This window comes from Salminus brasiliensis, chromosome 8 (assembly GCF_030463535.1).
Source record: "Salminus brasiliensis chromosome 8, fSalBra1.hap2, whole genome shotgun sequence".
Classification (NCBI taxonomy): domain Eukaryota; kingdom Metazoa; phylum Chordata; class Actinopteri; order Characiformes; family Bryconidae; genus Salminus; species Salminus brasiliensis.
The window spans coordinates 15890199-15906037 of NC_132885.1; the positions used below are offsets into that span (position 1 = coordinate 15890199).

The 15839-nt window shown below is 41.1% G+C and overlaps 1 protein-coding gene across 4 annotated transcripts in view; it reads right to left on the bottom strand.

Annotated features, from left to right (window-relative positions):
* The window catches only part of osbpl6 (oxysterol binding protein-like 6), a 53375-nt gene extending 42157 nt beyond the window's left edge, over nt 1–11218 (bottom strand). For all 4 annotated transcript variants that reach the window (XM_072685800.1, XM_072685801.1, XM_072685802.1 and 1 more), the window contains exon 1: nt 10953–11218. The gene's annotated coding sequence lies outside the window, so the exon portion shown is untranslated. The remainder of the gene's footprint in view (nt 1–10952) is intronic.
* Between the last annotated feature and the right edge of the window lie 4621 nt (nt 11219–15839).

Sequence of the window (15839 nt, forward strand, 5' to 3'; positions counted from 1 at the left end):
ACCTATATCGCTATCCCAATGTTTTAGTTATGTCCAGTCCAGTCCAGTCCAGTCTGTTTAGTTGTATGTCCCATACAGGTGCTTCCCTTAAAGTAATCCAGAAAAATTCTTAGTTGAAATAATGCAGATGAGTCTTTATGTGTTTTTGATTCACGGATGCATTTTAAAGTGCATCACAATTAACAGGAATATAATTGCTGTAACAGTATTTCGTCCAAATTGTACAGTCCCCATGCCCACACACACAGAGCAAGCCTAGAGGAAGCTAATTCTCTCCACGGTAGAATGATTAACTGTAATGATTTCCCAGGAAAAGCCAATTCAGTTGGTTATTATAGTGCAGATAATGAGGGCAGTATATCAAGTTGCTCAAGTAGTCTCTGCGCAGGTGTTACAGACAGTGTCAGCACTCTTAAATAACCAGTTACTTATTGCTTATTGTTACAAACGCAAACCTTGGTAGCAGCCAACGAACAGTCTGAGCTAATGTGGCAAAAAGAAATGTGCTCATATGCTTGTTGCATATAGCAGTCTGACATATGTCATTTTGACGTAAATACAGCACATGACATCAACACAATTACGGCTCAGTTTGCTGCGTTTTCGTAACCGAAATTATGATACTGCTATATTATTCATATTGCAATTGGGAAAGAGACAGAAAAAGTATATAGAGAAAAATAGTGTAGTGCGTTGTGAGTACTTGTATGTCTCTCTGCAGCAGTATTGATTAATCATGCAGTACGGATCAGGAGCCTGTCCAGCTTAATTAGACCCAAAGGAGCTTTCACACATTGAGGAGGAAGGCTCACATTTCCTACACACTCACTTTAAACGTCTGGAACCGTTTCAGGGTTCTTTACCTTGTGGGAACTCTCTCTTGGTTTTGGTTCTGCATGTTCTGCAAAGCACCATCATGAACGGCTTCATCCTTGGCCAAACAAGAGGAAATAATTGTCCAATTTGGTCTCTACAAGACCACAGTGCAAAAAACGTCCTGACAACAGCAGCTAGAAGGGCTGATAAAGAAACCAGTTTCCTTCATTCATAACTGATGCTTTTTCAATAGCGTCTTTTTAAAAAAACATTTTTATAGTATACAAAATTCTGTTGTACAGTCTTAGATGTTGCCTCTGCACTAACTCATACAGTTGAAAGAGAACTAAAGGTGAACCCTTTGTAATTACCTGGATTTTTTCACTGATTACTAATAACATATGGGTTGACTGTTATCCAAGTCACAATTATAGACAAACACAAGCTAAGTAAACAAATAACACACAAACAGGTTCACTGTTCATATTGGGCAAGCTGAGTAAACCTCCACAGTGCAGGCTAGAAAAAGTAAGTGAACCTCCTATGTGATTTTCTAAAGGCTAACTGGCAAAAAAGTGCTTCAGTTAAGAAGAGGAGACCAACACTTCCAGATGACTGGTTAGTGTGAACCACGACTTACATTCAGAAGGACGCAAAAGACGTGTGCATAACACTGGAAAAGACTACAAAAGCCTTGAATGTAAAAACATTTTACACAAACTGTCTAAAAATTCAGGACTGTTACTCCTCTCTCTAAGAGTGAGCATCCTGAAAGAGGTGAGAAAGAACATTTTACAGGAGAATGTAAGGACAGCAGTCCCAGACCTCAAGCTGAAGAGATGGTGAGTAGTGACCTGAAGAAGGCTGTACACACAAGGATCAACACTGTGCAAATCTTATTTGCAGCTACATGAACCTATCTGTTGGAGGTGACTGCTGTTCAATGGAATCTACAAGTTAGCAAAATCAAGGGTTCACTTACTTTTTCTAGCCTGCACTGTGGATGTTCACTCAATGTGTTTGTGATTGTGACTTGGAAACAATCAGACTATGTTTTATTAGTAATCAATACTGAAATCCAGGTTATTCCAGAGGGTCCACATACTTTTTTTTGCAACTGCAGATCAGTATACAGACTAACAACCGTCAGGTTTACTGTGTGTATTGCTGGTGAAATTACTAGACTTCTGCTTGGCAGAGGCCTCCACTTCTCACCTGTATCTTGCTACTCTCCTTGCGCTTGTGTCCGTGCTAATTAAGTGGAACTGCTAAGAGGAACACTGTCTTTGGATACCCTGAATTAAGTGTGGCAGGTTTGGCGCCACACATTAACACACTCACAGTCTTTTGGCAGCTGCTGTGATGATGATAAAGTGTTTTAGGCTAAAGTGAATTTGTGTCTTTATTTAGCATTATTTACATCCCAATCCAGCAACCAATTCTGAACCTCTGCTGTCTATGTGGTTTTATCCAGTAGACTCTCATTCCTAAACAAACAACTAACAAAAGATACTGTACACCATATTTCTGATTATTCATTTCTTAATACCGAGTAGATATGTAATTTCTTGAAATGTATACTATATGGACAATAGTATTGGGACATGTGCTCAGTCATTTTTTCTTCCAAAATCAAGAATATATATAAATAATAAAGAGTTTATCCTGCTTTTGTTGGAGTAGGTGTCTCTACTGGCTACTAAAGTTTAGAGCATTGCTGTGAGGATCTGATTGCCTTCAGTGGCAAGAGCATTAGTGAGGTCAAGGTGTTGGATGATCAGCACCCCGCCTCATCCCAAAAGTACTTGATGGAGCACCATCATTCCAGTTCCACTGATCTCCATCTTAAAGCTGGGGGGCTTTACACCCCTCTAGCCCACACCTGCCATTAGCCATTTTGCCAATAGGTTCATTTTGCTCCACTGTAGTATTTCTTAGCAGGGACTAGACAAGCTGTGTGTGCAAGTGCACCAACCCCCCCACCCCTTATAAAGTCATAGGAACCATAGTTCCAATGCCAGACACATCCATGCCTTGCTCTTACAGTTCAATAATCCACGTATAATCCGTATTTACATATATAAGGAGAAAAAGAGGCGTAAACAGTATATCCTGCCCGCTGTGAGAGGAGTTTAGGTAGCATTGTCTGTGTATACGTGCCTGTATTTTTGTGCAAGTCTGGATATCAGTTCCCATTCTATTTCATTACTGTCCTCTGACTTTCTCTGTGTGCGTGAGCTACCAGCAGTGCATCAGCGGATCAGTGACCACTAATTATGCCCAGAGAGTGGAACTTCTACCTGTCACATCAACTTCCTTCAGTCATCACTGACCGCAATTAATACGGGGAGATCAGGAGATGATCAACTTTCTGGTGCAATCATATCACTCAAACCAAACGACCTGGGCTTCTTCAGTGTAAACGCATTATTTCGTGGTGTTACATGAAAAGAGAAGCAGCTGCTGTAGAGAGGAACCAATCAGCCCATACTTGTTCATGTCTTTTTCATCTGTCACGAAAATGCTATTAGTGTTTCTGTGTGCTGCCATGTGACTTTGCTGTTGGGTGTTGGCTCAGAGCTGGGAGACGTGGTGGGGAGATTTAAATTATAGATGCGCCTGCGAGTATGTATGTGAGAGAGTGTGTGTGTGTGTGTGTGATGAGCTGGCCTTAGTATTTGTCAAACCAGGGTGCTTAGTGAGCATGTTTCTTCTGGGGAAGACCTGTGCAGATGTATCCTGTTGTTTAGGTGGGTGTCAACCTGAATCAGCAATTTTCTAACCTTCATTTGAACAGAGTTAGAAGGCAGCTACACTACCTGTCAAAAGTTTTAGAACATTGCCAGTTTTTCCTGTTTTTAATTGATATTTAAGCACTTCAAGTCCAGTGAGTAAGCTGAAATGATACTAAGGTAAGCAGTAAACAAAAAAACAAACACAATAATGTAAATTGTAAAAAAATTGCTGTAGTATTTAGACAACACTGCAGGCCATGATTGCTTTCATGATTTCTAGAAAAAGACATTTAACAAAATAATAATGATAGATAGACCATTATGAAATATAAGAATGTCCTGATGAGGTTATTTTGCCCCCTTATCCGATGCAAGTCTTTTAGTGCTGAGAATCAGACAACATCAATCTGATCTTTGTGTTTGTATAAATAATGCAGCCACACTGTTCAGATAAGATAAGCTGCTGATGAACACTGCAGCAAAATCCCTTTATTTTTAGTATCAGTTTCTATTATGAGACATTCTGGACTGATCTAGTTTAGTGGAGACTTTTCTTAAAATAGTGTGTTCAGTATCTTATAATCCAGTCTGACTCTCCTCCCTGACCCATTAGCTCCCAGCTCCTTTAAAACACTGCGGTCCGATCACTGTGTGTGTGTCTGTGATACACACTCTGGACTGATATCTGATGTGAAATCATTGTTTTATTGTGAGGTAAATGTGCTATGATTGGGTTTCTATAGCATGTGTGTGTATTAGCATTAACGTTAGCCTCTACTTTGCAGTTCTCCAGCTTACAGCATCACAAGGCTCCTGAACACTGCAGTAAACTGAAGAGTTCTGGTACAGCAGATTGTGTGATAGGCAGCTCACTAACTGTCATCTAACACTGACAGGTGACTAATGAATAAAATTAGGGGTGTCCTAAAACTTTTGACCAGAAGTATAAATTCTGAGCTTCACATATGAGCTTCTGATATGACTGCATAATTAGCATAATTATAGACTAACAAGTACTGCAGTTTAGTCCTGTGCAATTAGTTTACACAAAGGACCATAATTAATACATGTGCTTCAGTGGTGTCCCAGTACAGCTCTCTAAAGGTCTTAGCGCCGATATTAAGTTGAGGTATGGTGCAGTGCAGCTGTGCATCGGCAAATTTTAAGAAAACTGTCATAGTATAACACACACTGTTCTAGGCAAAAAATCAGAGTAAAAGAAAGTGTGCTTTTATACTCTATAATAAGAACAGTGGGATCTGAAAGCAAAAACTGCTATCCACTCTTTAGCAGTAGAGTCGATGGAAATTAACCAATATTTGAAACCCATCTTCGCATTTTTCTGCAATACATTTTTATTATACTAATAAAAAGATACTGTCTTTTTAAGAATCGATACAGAATTGCAAAACATAATATCTCAGTTCTGGTGTATCGATATTTTCTCACACCCCTGTGGAACAGGATACATTCTTGTTTTTCCACTGGTCTAAGATAAACGACTGATGAACACCTCTTGATAAATAGTTGATCGGCTGAATCAGGTGTGCTTGACACCGAACGGTCAGTGCACCTGGTCACTAGGGCCAGACCTGAGAATACCAGCTGTATAGCTGCCAGACTGTCTAAATGGTATGCGTTACGTTGCTGTAATTGAGCCCAGAACAATGCAATCAATACTACTGTCCTCACAGAACACCACACACACATACACACTGCAGCAGTCACTGTGAACAAGGGGAGATGGATGCTGAGGGGGGAAAAGGCTATTTTGCACTTGTCTAATTTTAGTTTTCAGTACAGAGTGAGATTAGGCCTACATGGTGCTGTATAGAGCTAGGCAAAGTGATTTAAAAGTGGTGCTATTTTTTTATATAAAACACACAGGCCCGCATTTTAATGGTGATTCTGCAAATTACAGGAACCCTTTTTGCATTTGGCAGACACTTGTATCCAGGGCAGCTTACAATTTAATCATGTTAAAGAGGTTAGCAAGTGTAGCGTGTAATCGGTAGAGTTAGGAACCTTAGCCAAGGCCCTTATTGGTATCGCTTGATGTGTTTGCTCAAGCAGGGAATCAAAGCCCAGCCTGCTCTGTGGTGGAACAGCAATGTTATCCACGTACGCTATACCAGCTACCTAACTCCTCATAGGTAGTCCTCTTATTACCATGTATCATGTCTTATTACCGTGTACCGTGTCTTTAACCGCTAACTGTCCAAATCCCTGCAGCAAATGTTTAAAGGTAAAAAATGTATTTGTCACTGTACTATGTACAGCAAAATATGCCCTCCACATTTGACCCATCCGTGGTGGTGAACACACACACACGCTAGTGAACTAGGGGAAGGTGGGCAGCCAACTCCAGCGCCCGGGGAGCAGGTGAAGGGCCTTGCTCAAGGAGCCAACAGTGGCAGCTTGCCGAGCCCGGGTTTTGAACCCACAACCCTGTCGTTAATAGCTTGGAGCTCTAATTGCTGAGCCACCACTGCCCCTTTGGTGCATTTGGTAAGTATTTAACTGAAAAAAATGGCCCTTGATGTTTATTAGCTCAGATGAGGTATTGTTGAATACCATACCAAAATCTCCACATTAAAGGTGCCAGAGAAAAGAAAACTGTATGCATTTTAAATTCAGTACCTGGCAGTGGAATACCATAAATCTCAAATCCACTCGTCTCTTCACAGGAAAGAAAATCCCCCATACCCAACACAGAGCTGGAAAACGGGCCAATTCCAAAACTCAGACTGTTACGTAACAGTCTAGACTCATTTTACGTGCCAAAACATAAAACATACACCCATCACACTAGCGAAAGCCCTGCTTTTTTGTGTTTTTGCAACTTGTAGTCCGTTTTATGCAACAATCTTTCCCACAGCTGCGCATTTAAAACACCAGTGAGCATGCATATAACCTCCAGAGTCGGAGGGCTAGATATCGCAAACCAGGGAACTTTGTCTGAGGCCTGATGCGGAGAAGGCAAAACCAATAGCAGGGCACAAGGAAGCCAAACACTAGCCAACCAGCTTTACCATCTCTTCGGCTAGGTAACCTCACACCACGCCAACTGGGTTTCGAGACTATCCAATAAGATTGGGTGGAAAACGACAAAAATAATAACGATGTTCATGTTACAGTCATAAAGACAAAGTTCTACTACCTTATTCTATGCAATGCTATGCCATAAACCAGACATTAGAGCAGAGCTCATCAAATTATTTATGAGCTCACCATGAAAGGAAACCAGGTGTGCACCATTCCAAGGCTATAGGGTTGTTAATTGACATGTAATACCGCATTTGGCCCATTTGTCACCCATGACCAAAGTCACATACCTTCTGTTTAGTCACCAAAGAACAATTTAAAATACTGGATAAATGCATTCTTTGGCAGCTTTAATCAAGCAGAAAATGAGGAACTAAAAATCTGCTTCTGTCTCCAAAAACCTATTAGTACACCTTAACCTGTCTGGCTACTGTAGCGCAAACAGTTTACCAAAAGCTGCCACCATCTCTCTTTCACTGCTGCGTGAATGGTGCACATTCCACGACTTCAGGCTTTTTCCGTTCAGCAAGACTGATAGTGGCGTTAAGACAGAAGCAATAAACCTTTCCCATGACTCAGCAGAATCCTTAAACCCAATGACAAGCTCCCTGGAGTAACAGGAAAAGCCTCCCTCATCCCTTCTGGCCTGTGTTCACAGAAAACAGGATTCCACCTCAGTTACCATCTCATATCAGGTCACTGCTCACACCTGCACTGCCGTGAGCTGTAAACGCACAACACAGAAAACTCTCTTCTGCAACAATTCACATCCTGACAGAAGATTACCTCAGTTATCTTCTACAAATCAACCCTATGCTGGGTGATGCGGAGTCACTCGTGTTTAGTGTAGTGATGTGAGCGATGATCATAAATAAGCATGCTTACGAGCAAAGCCTACTAATTAGGCCTGTCTGCCTGCTTGTCCTTTAGAGCCTGACTTCTCTAGGCTCATTACAGTAAACAAAGTACAAACACGGAGCCCTTCAAATAAGCCTCACAGAACTTCTGAAGAAGCACAATAAACAGACATCAACATCTACAGGTCTGTTCTACGTGTGAACGCACAGTGCATCTCACCGCATTCACACCCAGACTCTTATACATACTCACATTTCTGACTTCTCACGAGTCTTCCATTGACTGTCATGCTTTATTCATACTTCCATATACCTGATCCAGGTCATTAGTACTCTACAGGCCTTATTACCTGCACCAGGTGTGGGTGCAGGAGTGCAATTAATGGCTAGGAGTTTTCGAACACTAGATTAGAGCCCTTTAACTTACTGATGTTTTCCTAAAATAACTAGCGCAACAAGCCAAAGAAGGACCCTAATAAGGAGGGAAATTAATACTGACCAACTCAAACCTTACGCAAGTACTCTCCCATCTTTGGGATCTGAAGGTTTAGCTTTGCACAAACCTTCTTACCACAACATACAGTGCATCCTTAAAGCCTGAGGAAGTTACAGCAGCGCCTGTGCTAAATGAACTCATGACCATGACAGGTAGATGATGGGGAGTGAGCAGTGAAAGCTCACTGTGGTAAGAGCGGAGAAGTACCCTATCAAAGCTTGGCTTTTCTAATACCAGCATGGTGTGAGCAGTAGGAAGTCATATGACTAACAGGAGAACAAATCCAAAATGTTCTTCTTGTTTTTGTTTGTTGACTAAAGGTGACAAGATACTGAGATGCACTCTCTGTCCAAATGTTTGTGGACACCCCTTATAATAAATGCATTCAGCTACTTTCAGTTGCACCCATTGTGGACACAGATTTGCAAATGCACACACATCGCTTGTCTAGTACTTGTAGAGAAGTACAGCCCATAGAATAGGACTCTCCCTAGCAAATAAACATGAACCTATTGGCACCATGCCTAATGCCAGGCATGGACTAAAAGGGGTGAAAAGCCCACCAGCATTGAGCTGTGGAGCAGTGGAACTGTGTTCTCTGTAATGATGATGCTCAATCAAATATTTTGGGATGAGTTGGGGATGAGGTGGGGTGGTGATCATCCCATCCAACATCCTGGCCTCACTAATTCTCTTGTGGCTGAACGCAATCAAATTCTCACAACTATGCTCCAAAATCTAGTAGAAAGTCTTCCCTTGATAGTAGAACCAGATACTCTTTTTAATGCTCTTGATTTCAGAAGAATCAATAAATGTGGGGGTGTCTCAATACTTTTGTCCGCATTGGAACTGCTTTTGGAATCCTACCTCTCTGTCAGAAGATAAGGGATTACAGACAGCAGTAATCCGTTCATGTCAAGCAAACAAACAAACAAAGAAAAATTGCCCCTTCTCGGGCAAGGACGACCACACACTGCGCTCAAATCTGTTTGAACAAGCATCTGATAAATGAACAGTAAGCATCAGCTTCTTACTATCGGTGATGAGTCATGCCTAGCAACAATCCTGTCTCATATAAAGGCATAAGATTGCATGTGTGTTTGTGTGTGTGTGAGCGTCCCTCACAACGGAAATCCCTAGATTAGAACATACGTTAACTTCCCCCGGCAGTGCAGGAGGGAGGGCCCTGAGTGGCTCACTTAGAATAAGCACACAGCCGGTGACTGAGAGCATTAAGCAGCTTATACACACACAGCCAAATGAGTCTGGGATTTCACCATGATACTGAACTACTGAGGCCTGCTGTCTTCTGAAAGAGGATGGCAGCAGAAATACATTCATACATTCTACATCCTCTACCTAAGCCTGGCTGTTTACAATATAAACACACCTATACTTCCAAACTGTTTCAGAGATGTTTGCTACATACATACATACATACATACACACACACACACACACACACACACACGCATGTGCACGGGCAACATGCAGAGAGAAACACCAACCAGCTCAGTGTTGTGTGTAAACCATTACAGATGCTGGCGACTCAATACACCTGCAACGCCATTGGTCAGGGAGTCTGTGTCCATAGTGATGGTTCCCCTATCCCATGTACTGCATAATTAAAAGAACCCAGTGGCCTGGGTTACTTTACAGTACACCGAGTTTTGTCTTTATAGAAACTGAAACTTTAGACCACAGTATTAAATCTGCAACTCAGGGTTTCTTGCTAAAACGCACGCTCTTCAGAAAAGCTGCTATTCGTCACGGCCATGCAAAAACCTTGTATCTCCAAAAGGGCGACTTCGCAGGAGGAGGAAACACCTTCTCAACGTTCAATGGAATCAATGCAAAAGGACTGTATTCCCAGTCACTTTGGCACATTTCTTTTGGCCCATTCTTCATGGAATTTGGACATATCTCCAAACATACCAAAAAGTGAAAACAGCAAAAACCGAGAGAAGATTCGTGTGCGACAGTCACTTATGTGAAAATGGCCCTGATGACTAAACGATGCAGTTCCTGAATCTTGGAATGGGAAGCAGGGCTAAATGTAATAAAACTGTACTGCAGTTGAAAACTCTAAGTACAACTAAGGACAGCCACCTTGTCCAGCCTCACTCTCTGTGTGTCAATGAGCACGTTTTCGACGTCTTCTTCTAAACGCCATAATAAAGCGGTGTCCGTTTCTTCACTGTCCATTAATAGGGCGAAGTCACACACTGGAAAGCATCTGGTATCTTAAGATCTATTACCAGTGCCTGCTTATGACTGAATGCTCAGGTGTCGCTCATTTTCAACTGCTGCTGATGTTCAGAAAGGATGGAGTCTATATTAAGCCCACTGCAAAGTCACTGCTTGACCTTGGCTTTAAGAGTCCTAAAATGCCAGGTTTGGCCAGAGGAGTTGACAATAAGGTTGCACACAGTGAAGTTATCATGATGGGACGCATGTTACTACCCACCTTCTGACCACGTTGATCCAATCAATTAAATCAGAGATTCCACAACAGGGGTCATACCCATACACGACAGCACTAACGTTACAGGGGGGATTAGAAGAGGTACAGATGAGCAGGTAGCAGTGGTCACCCATTACTGCCCACTACATGTGCTAACGGGCCGCGTCCAAAAGACTGCAAAAAAAAAAAAAAAAAAAAAAAAAAAAAAAAAAAAACAACCCTGATGACACTAGAAGTTAAGCACCACTGCAACACAGATGGGCTCGATGAGTTTAGTGGCCAACTCCTGGCGAAGCTAGAAGAATAAGGGATCGTTAGTATCTCAGTATGCAATGATCTGGCACAGCCTGCCTTCCTGCCTTTCATTCATTCTAATCAGCTTATCAATAGCCAGGAGACACTGGAGGGTGAAGACAAAAGAAAATTGACACATTTTTTTTTTAAGGCTGTAAACAAACACGAATTCAAAACGTGGTGAAGCAAGTCAGACATCCCACAAGAGAAGAGAAGGAGAAGAAGAAGAAGAGCTTCCTACTAACCGTTAGCACTATTCACCATCTTCTTGGCGCATAAAAGCGATGCTGCCAGTTCCGGATGCTGTAATTAGGGGAGATCGTTTATTTCTCTTCTGTCAGCAGATATTAGTGTTCCCCCGGTTATCCCCGTTGAGCCGCATCGTTATGCTGACGACACCGAGAGCTCTTTTTTTCTTTCAAATTAGCTGGATGAAGTGAGCAGAGCGCTGTGTATGGATGAATTTGAACGCAGCTACGGAGAGATGCTGCTCGACGCTCCTCCCTGCGGTAAGGATGACTGAAGGCCGAGTGAAAAGCCCGGAGCGGATCGTCACTGAGGACCGGAGTTTAAAACAAGCCAAAACACGGAGCAGGATCGAGGATCCACGCTCATTAAACCCAGCCTCGCCAGTTCAGCTCTGCCGTGTCTGAGGGTGACACAGGACCACCTATGCTACACTAAGTGTCCAAATGTTTGTAGACTCCCCTTGTAATGAATGCATTCAGCTACTTTCAGCTGCACACGTTGCTGAGATAGATGGGCAAATACACATGCAAATGCACACAGCTTGTCTCGTCCCTAAGCAAGTAATATGGCGAATTTCTTATCTACAGCTCTAGCTGCCTGAACAACGGAAAAGGATGGCAGTCTCTAAGGCAAAAGGTTAATGTATAACAAAAAAAAAAAAATCACATTTATCCATATTTATTCTCAGTTTAATGTTGTATTGGGAGTACATGGTTATTACACTATAATGTAGCCACACATATAAAAGGGATGGACAGACAGACAGACAGACAGGTAGGTAGGTTTGGGTATTTTTAAAACTAATTTTCTATCATTTTCATTCACAACAGTCTCTTAATAAAAAATCTAATAAAAAATAGTGGCAGAGGATGTGCAAACTTGTTTGTGCCCACAGAAAGGCTACTCTCACTCAGATCACCACTGTTGTATGATTGCGGTGAGCAGAAAAGCATCCACTAAATGCCCAACACTGCCAACGTTGAGGTAGATAAGCTACAACAGCAGAAGCTCGTTGGTTTTCACTTCTGTCAGCCAAGAACAGAAAGCTGAGGCTGCAGTGGGCCTTTCCTAAGAGCCGGCCACAAAATACAAAGGACCACATACAAAACAGAAGTGCTTGGTATCCACCGTTAGATATGGTGGTGGAGCTTGGCTGAAACATGTCTGAGGGGGTCTTTCAGCAAGATGACCCCAAACACACATCAAAATTCTCACCAGAATGAATGCTGGAACACAAGATCAAGTTTTGCAGAGGTTCCCTCAGACTGTTGTGTCTACTGAGGTGGGTATTCCAGTAGCAAAGACCCAATATTGTTTAAGTACAGAACATGTTCTGCATAACGGAGAGCTCCAAGATCCCTCAACAAGTGTCCTGTAACCTTGTGAAGCATTACAGAAGTGGCCCAGTGTTGATATCTACTGAGAGTCTTCAACAACTACACTGTGTGCAGAATTATTATAACCTTTTTATAGATGTTGTCCTACTCCAAGCTCTATATGCTTGAAAGCCAACTACCAATCAAGTAAATCAGGTGATGTGCATCTCTGTAATGAGAAGGGGTGTGGTCTAATGACATCAACACTCTATATAAGGTGTGCTTAATTATTAGGCAACTTCCTTTCCTTTGGCAAAATGGGTCAGAAGAGAGATTTGACTCTGAAAAGTCAAAAATTGTGAGATGTCTTGCAGAGGGATGCAGCATTGCCAAACTTTTGAAGCATGATCACCGAACAATCAAGCGTTTCATGGCAAATAGCCAACAGGGTCGCAAGAAACGTGTTGAAAAAAAAAAAGGCGCAAAATAACTGCCCATGAATTGAGGACAATCAAGCGTGAAGCTGCCAAGATGCCATTTGCCACCAGTTTTGCCATATTTCAGAGCTGCAACGTTACTGGAGTATCAAAAGGCACAAGGTGTGCGATACTCAGGGACATGGCCAAGGTAAGGAAGGCTGAAAAACGACCACCTTTAAACAAGAAATATAAGATAAAACGTCAAGACTGGGCCAAGAAATATCTTAATATCTTAATAGACTTAATAGACTTAAGAAATATCTTAAGATTTTATGGACTAATGAAATGCGAGTGACTCTTGATGGGCCAGATGGATGGGCCCGAGGCTGGATCAGTAAAGGGCAGAGAGCTCTACTCCGACTCAGACGCCAGCAAGGTGGAGGTGGGGTACTGGTATGGGCTGGTATCATCAAAGATGAACTTGTGGGACCTTTTCGGGTTGAGGATGGAGTGAAGCCTAACTCCCAGACCTACTGCCAGTTTCTGGAAGACACCTTCTTCAAGCAGTGGTACAGAAAGAAGTCGGTATCATTCAAGAAAAACATGATTTTCATGCAGGACAATGCTCCATCACATGCATCCAAATACTCCACAGCGTGGCTGGCCAGTAAGGGTCTAAAAGAAGAAAAAATTATGACATGGCCCCCTTGTTCACCTGATCTGAACCCCATAGAGAACCTGTGGTCCCTCATGAAAGGTGAAATCTACAGGGAGGGAAAACAGTACACCTCTCTGAACAGTGTCTGGGAGGCTATGGTGTCTGCTGCACGCAATGTTGATCGTAAACAGATCAAGCAACTGACAGAATCTATGGATGGAAGGCTTTTGAGTGTCATCGTAAAGAAAGGTGGCTATATTGGTCACTGATTTGTTTGTGGTTTTGTTTTTGAATGTCAGAAATGTTTATTTCTAAATTTTGTGTTGTCATATTGGTTTACCTGGTGCAAATAAGTGAGATGGGTATATATTTGTTTTTTATTAAGTTGCCTAATAATTCTGCACAGTAATAGTTATCTGCACAAACAGATATCCTCTTAAGATAGCCAAATCTAAAAAACAAAACAAAAAAATTTATGAAAAAAATATTTATGAGTCTTTTGGGTTGATTGAGAACATAGTTGTTGTTCAATAATAAAAAGAATCCTCTCAAATACAACTTGCCTAATAATTCTGCACACACTGTAGTAATGGGTGTGGCAATTGTTCTGAGACCTCTCCTTTTGTAACAGGGTAACCCCCCCTCCAAAAAAAAAAAAAAAAAAAAAAAAACTAAAAATAAAATAAAATAAAAATCATGTGTCCATGCTTAAAACATTAATTATAATAATTATAATTCAATAAACATTACATTTCAAATTATGGTCACCTACAATAAATGAGGTCAGGCAAAAAAACCAAATGCTGAATAATTACTCTTGCAGTAATTATTCATTATGCTCGTTTGCCTCCCGTCACTCAAAGGGCAATGCAGCATGAAGGTTATTCATCCAAGTGAGCTGAACTCACCTTACACCAGGTTCTCATCTCTCAGCACGCTCTATGAAGTCCAGCCATGATTACTTTAAATGTTTAAGCTTGTTCTGCACTTTCACTAAGAAAGCACATGTACATTAACCCTGGAAATCACAAGGCAATTAACCTGACGACGTTCTGAAGGAAATCTGTATGATTATGATTGAATGAATGGATTCCATTAGATAAGCCAAAGCTCACTGTGGCTAATTCTGAAGGTCTCGGATGGCGGACACCAGCTCTTCCTCATTACAGCTGCACAAACACTGCATCCATCAAACATCATTACCCGACAGTTTTAATTATGCTGACTGTAAACCACCTGCCACCTGGTGGAGGGCAAGAAGTCCTACAGAACACATTATTGTCTATCTTGCACATACAGCCAGATTTCTGTTTTGACAAGACAGTGACTCAGAACCAGCTCTAATCCAGGAAGAAGGACTTTGGGTTCCACACTAGATAAACTACAGAGACCAGAGACTAAGTTAGCATTCTGTTTTGATGTATGCAACGTATGCAGTTACTGCATGGTTTTAAATGTTATCAAATAACATCATCATTTTATACATTATATATTCTTTTAAAACTGCAGAAAAGATTTTTTAACAGGAACCTGCAATTAATATTCTCAAAACATCACATTTAATACAATTTGGTTAAGATTGTTTCTATCATAGTCTTGAACAGGCTTGTAGCAGTTAGAAACGGGGGGTGGGTGCAACCAAACAGAACAATAATCTTACCATTTTCATAGTTAAAAAAAATCAATTAGCAGAGGAATCCATAATGAAAATGATCATTAGCTGGAAACAAAATAGTTCATCAGTGCAGATTTATCTATTACTTTTTAAAGGGAGATTTTACATATGCTTCCAATAATTTTCAGCCTTTAACTATAGTAACCCTATAACAAACTCCCCAAAACATAAACTCTGTTTTCATTCCTTTAAAGGTCAATGTATAATTATAATGAAAATAATAACGAGAAACACTTGGGAAATTCCTTACACTGCGATACCATAAAACCTTTTTTTTCATTTTTTTTATTTTGTGTATATTGTTGCAACCCTAGTCTGGAATGAGCACTGTTTCCAGGTAATGTAATACTGTGTTAATCCAGTTAAAAGAATGTGGTCAGAATAGATGAATGTCTGTCTGCTTCTTTATTAGATAGAACACCACCATGCAGCGTTAGTGTTGCACTGTAACGTCCAGTTACTTTTTTTCCCCCCATGCAAACAAAGAGGAAAAATAAATCACAGAGCAACAACTATGATCGACATTCTGAGTATTTAGTCATTTATTTTTGAGTGAAAGAACAGTATACTGAGCAGACGTACATACAGGTGGGTCCTGGCACTAAAACACTTGGGATTCCCTGCTGTAGGCTGTTAGCAAGTTGGCAACATGCCATGTTAAGCTTAGTTAAAGCTGATTGGTGCCTGAAATTAAAAGTAAAAAAAAAAATTAAATAAATAGAATACTTGCCGAATGCTTTTGGGGATTCATGTTGCATTTTTTGTCCTGTTGTAATGAACCGTGAGTTTCAAACTGTGGCGTTTTTCAGATTGTT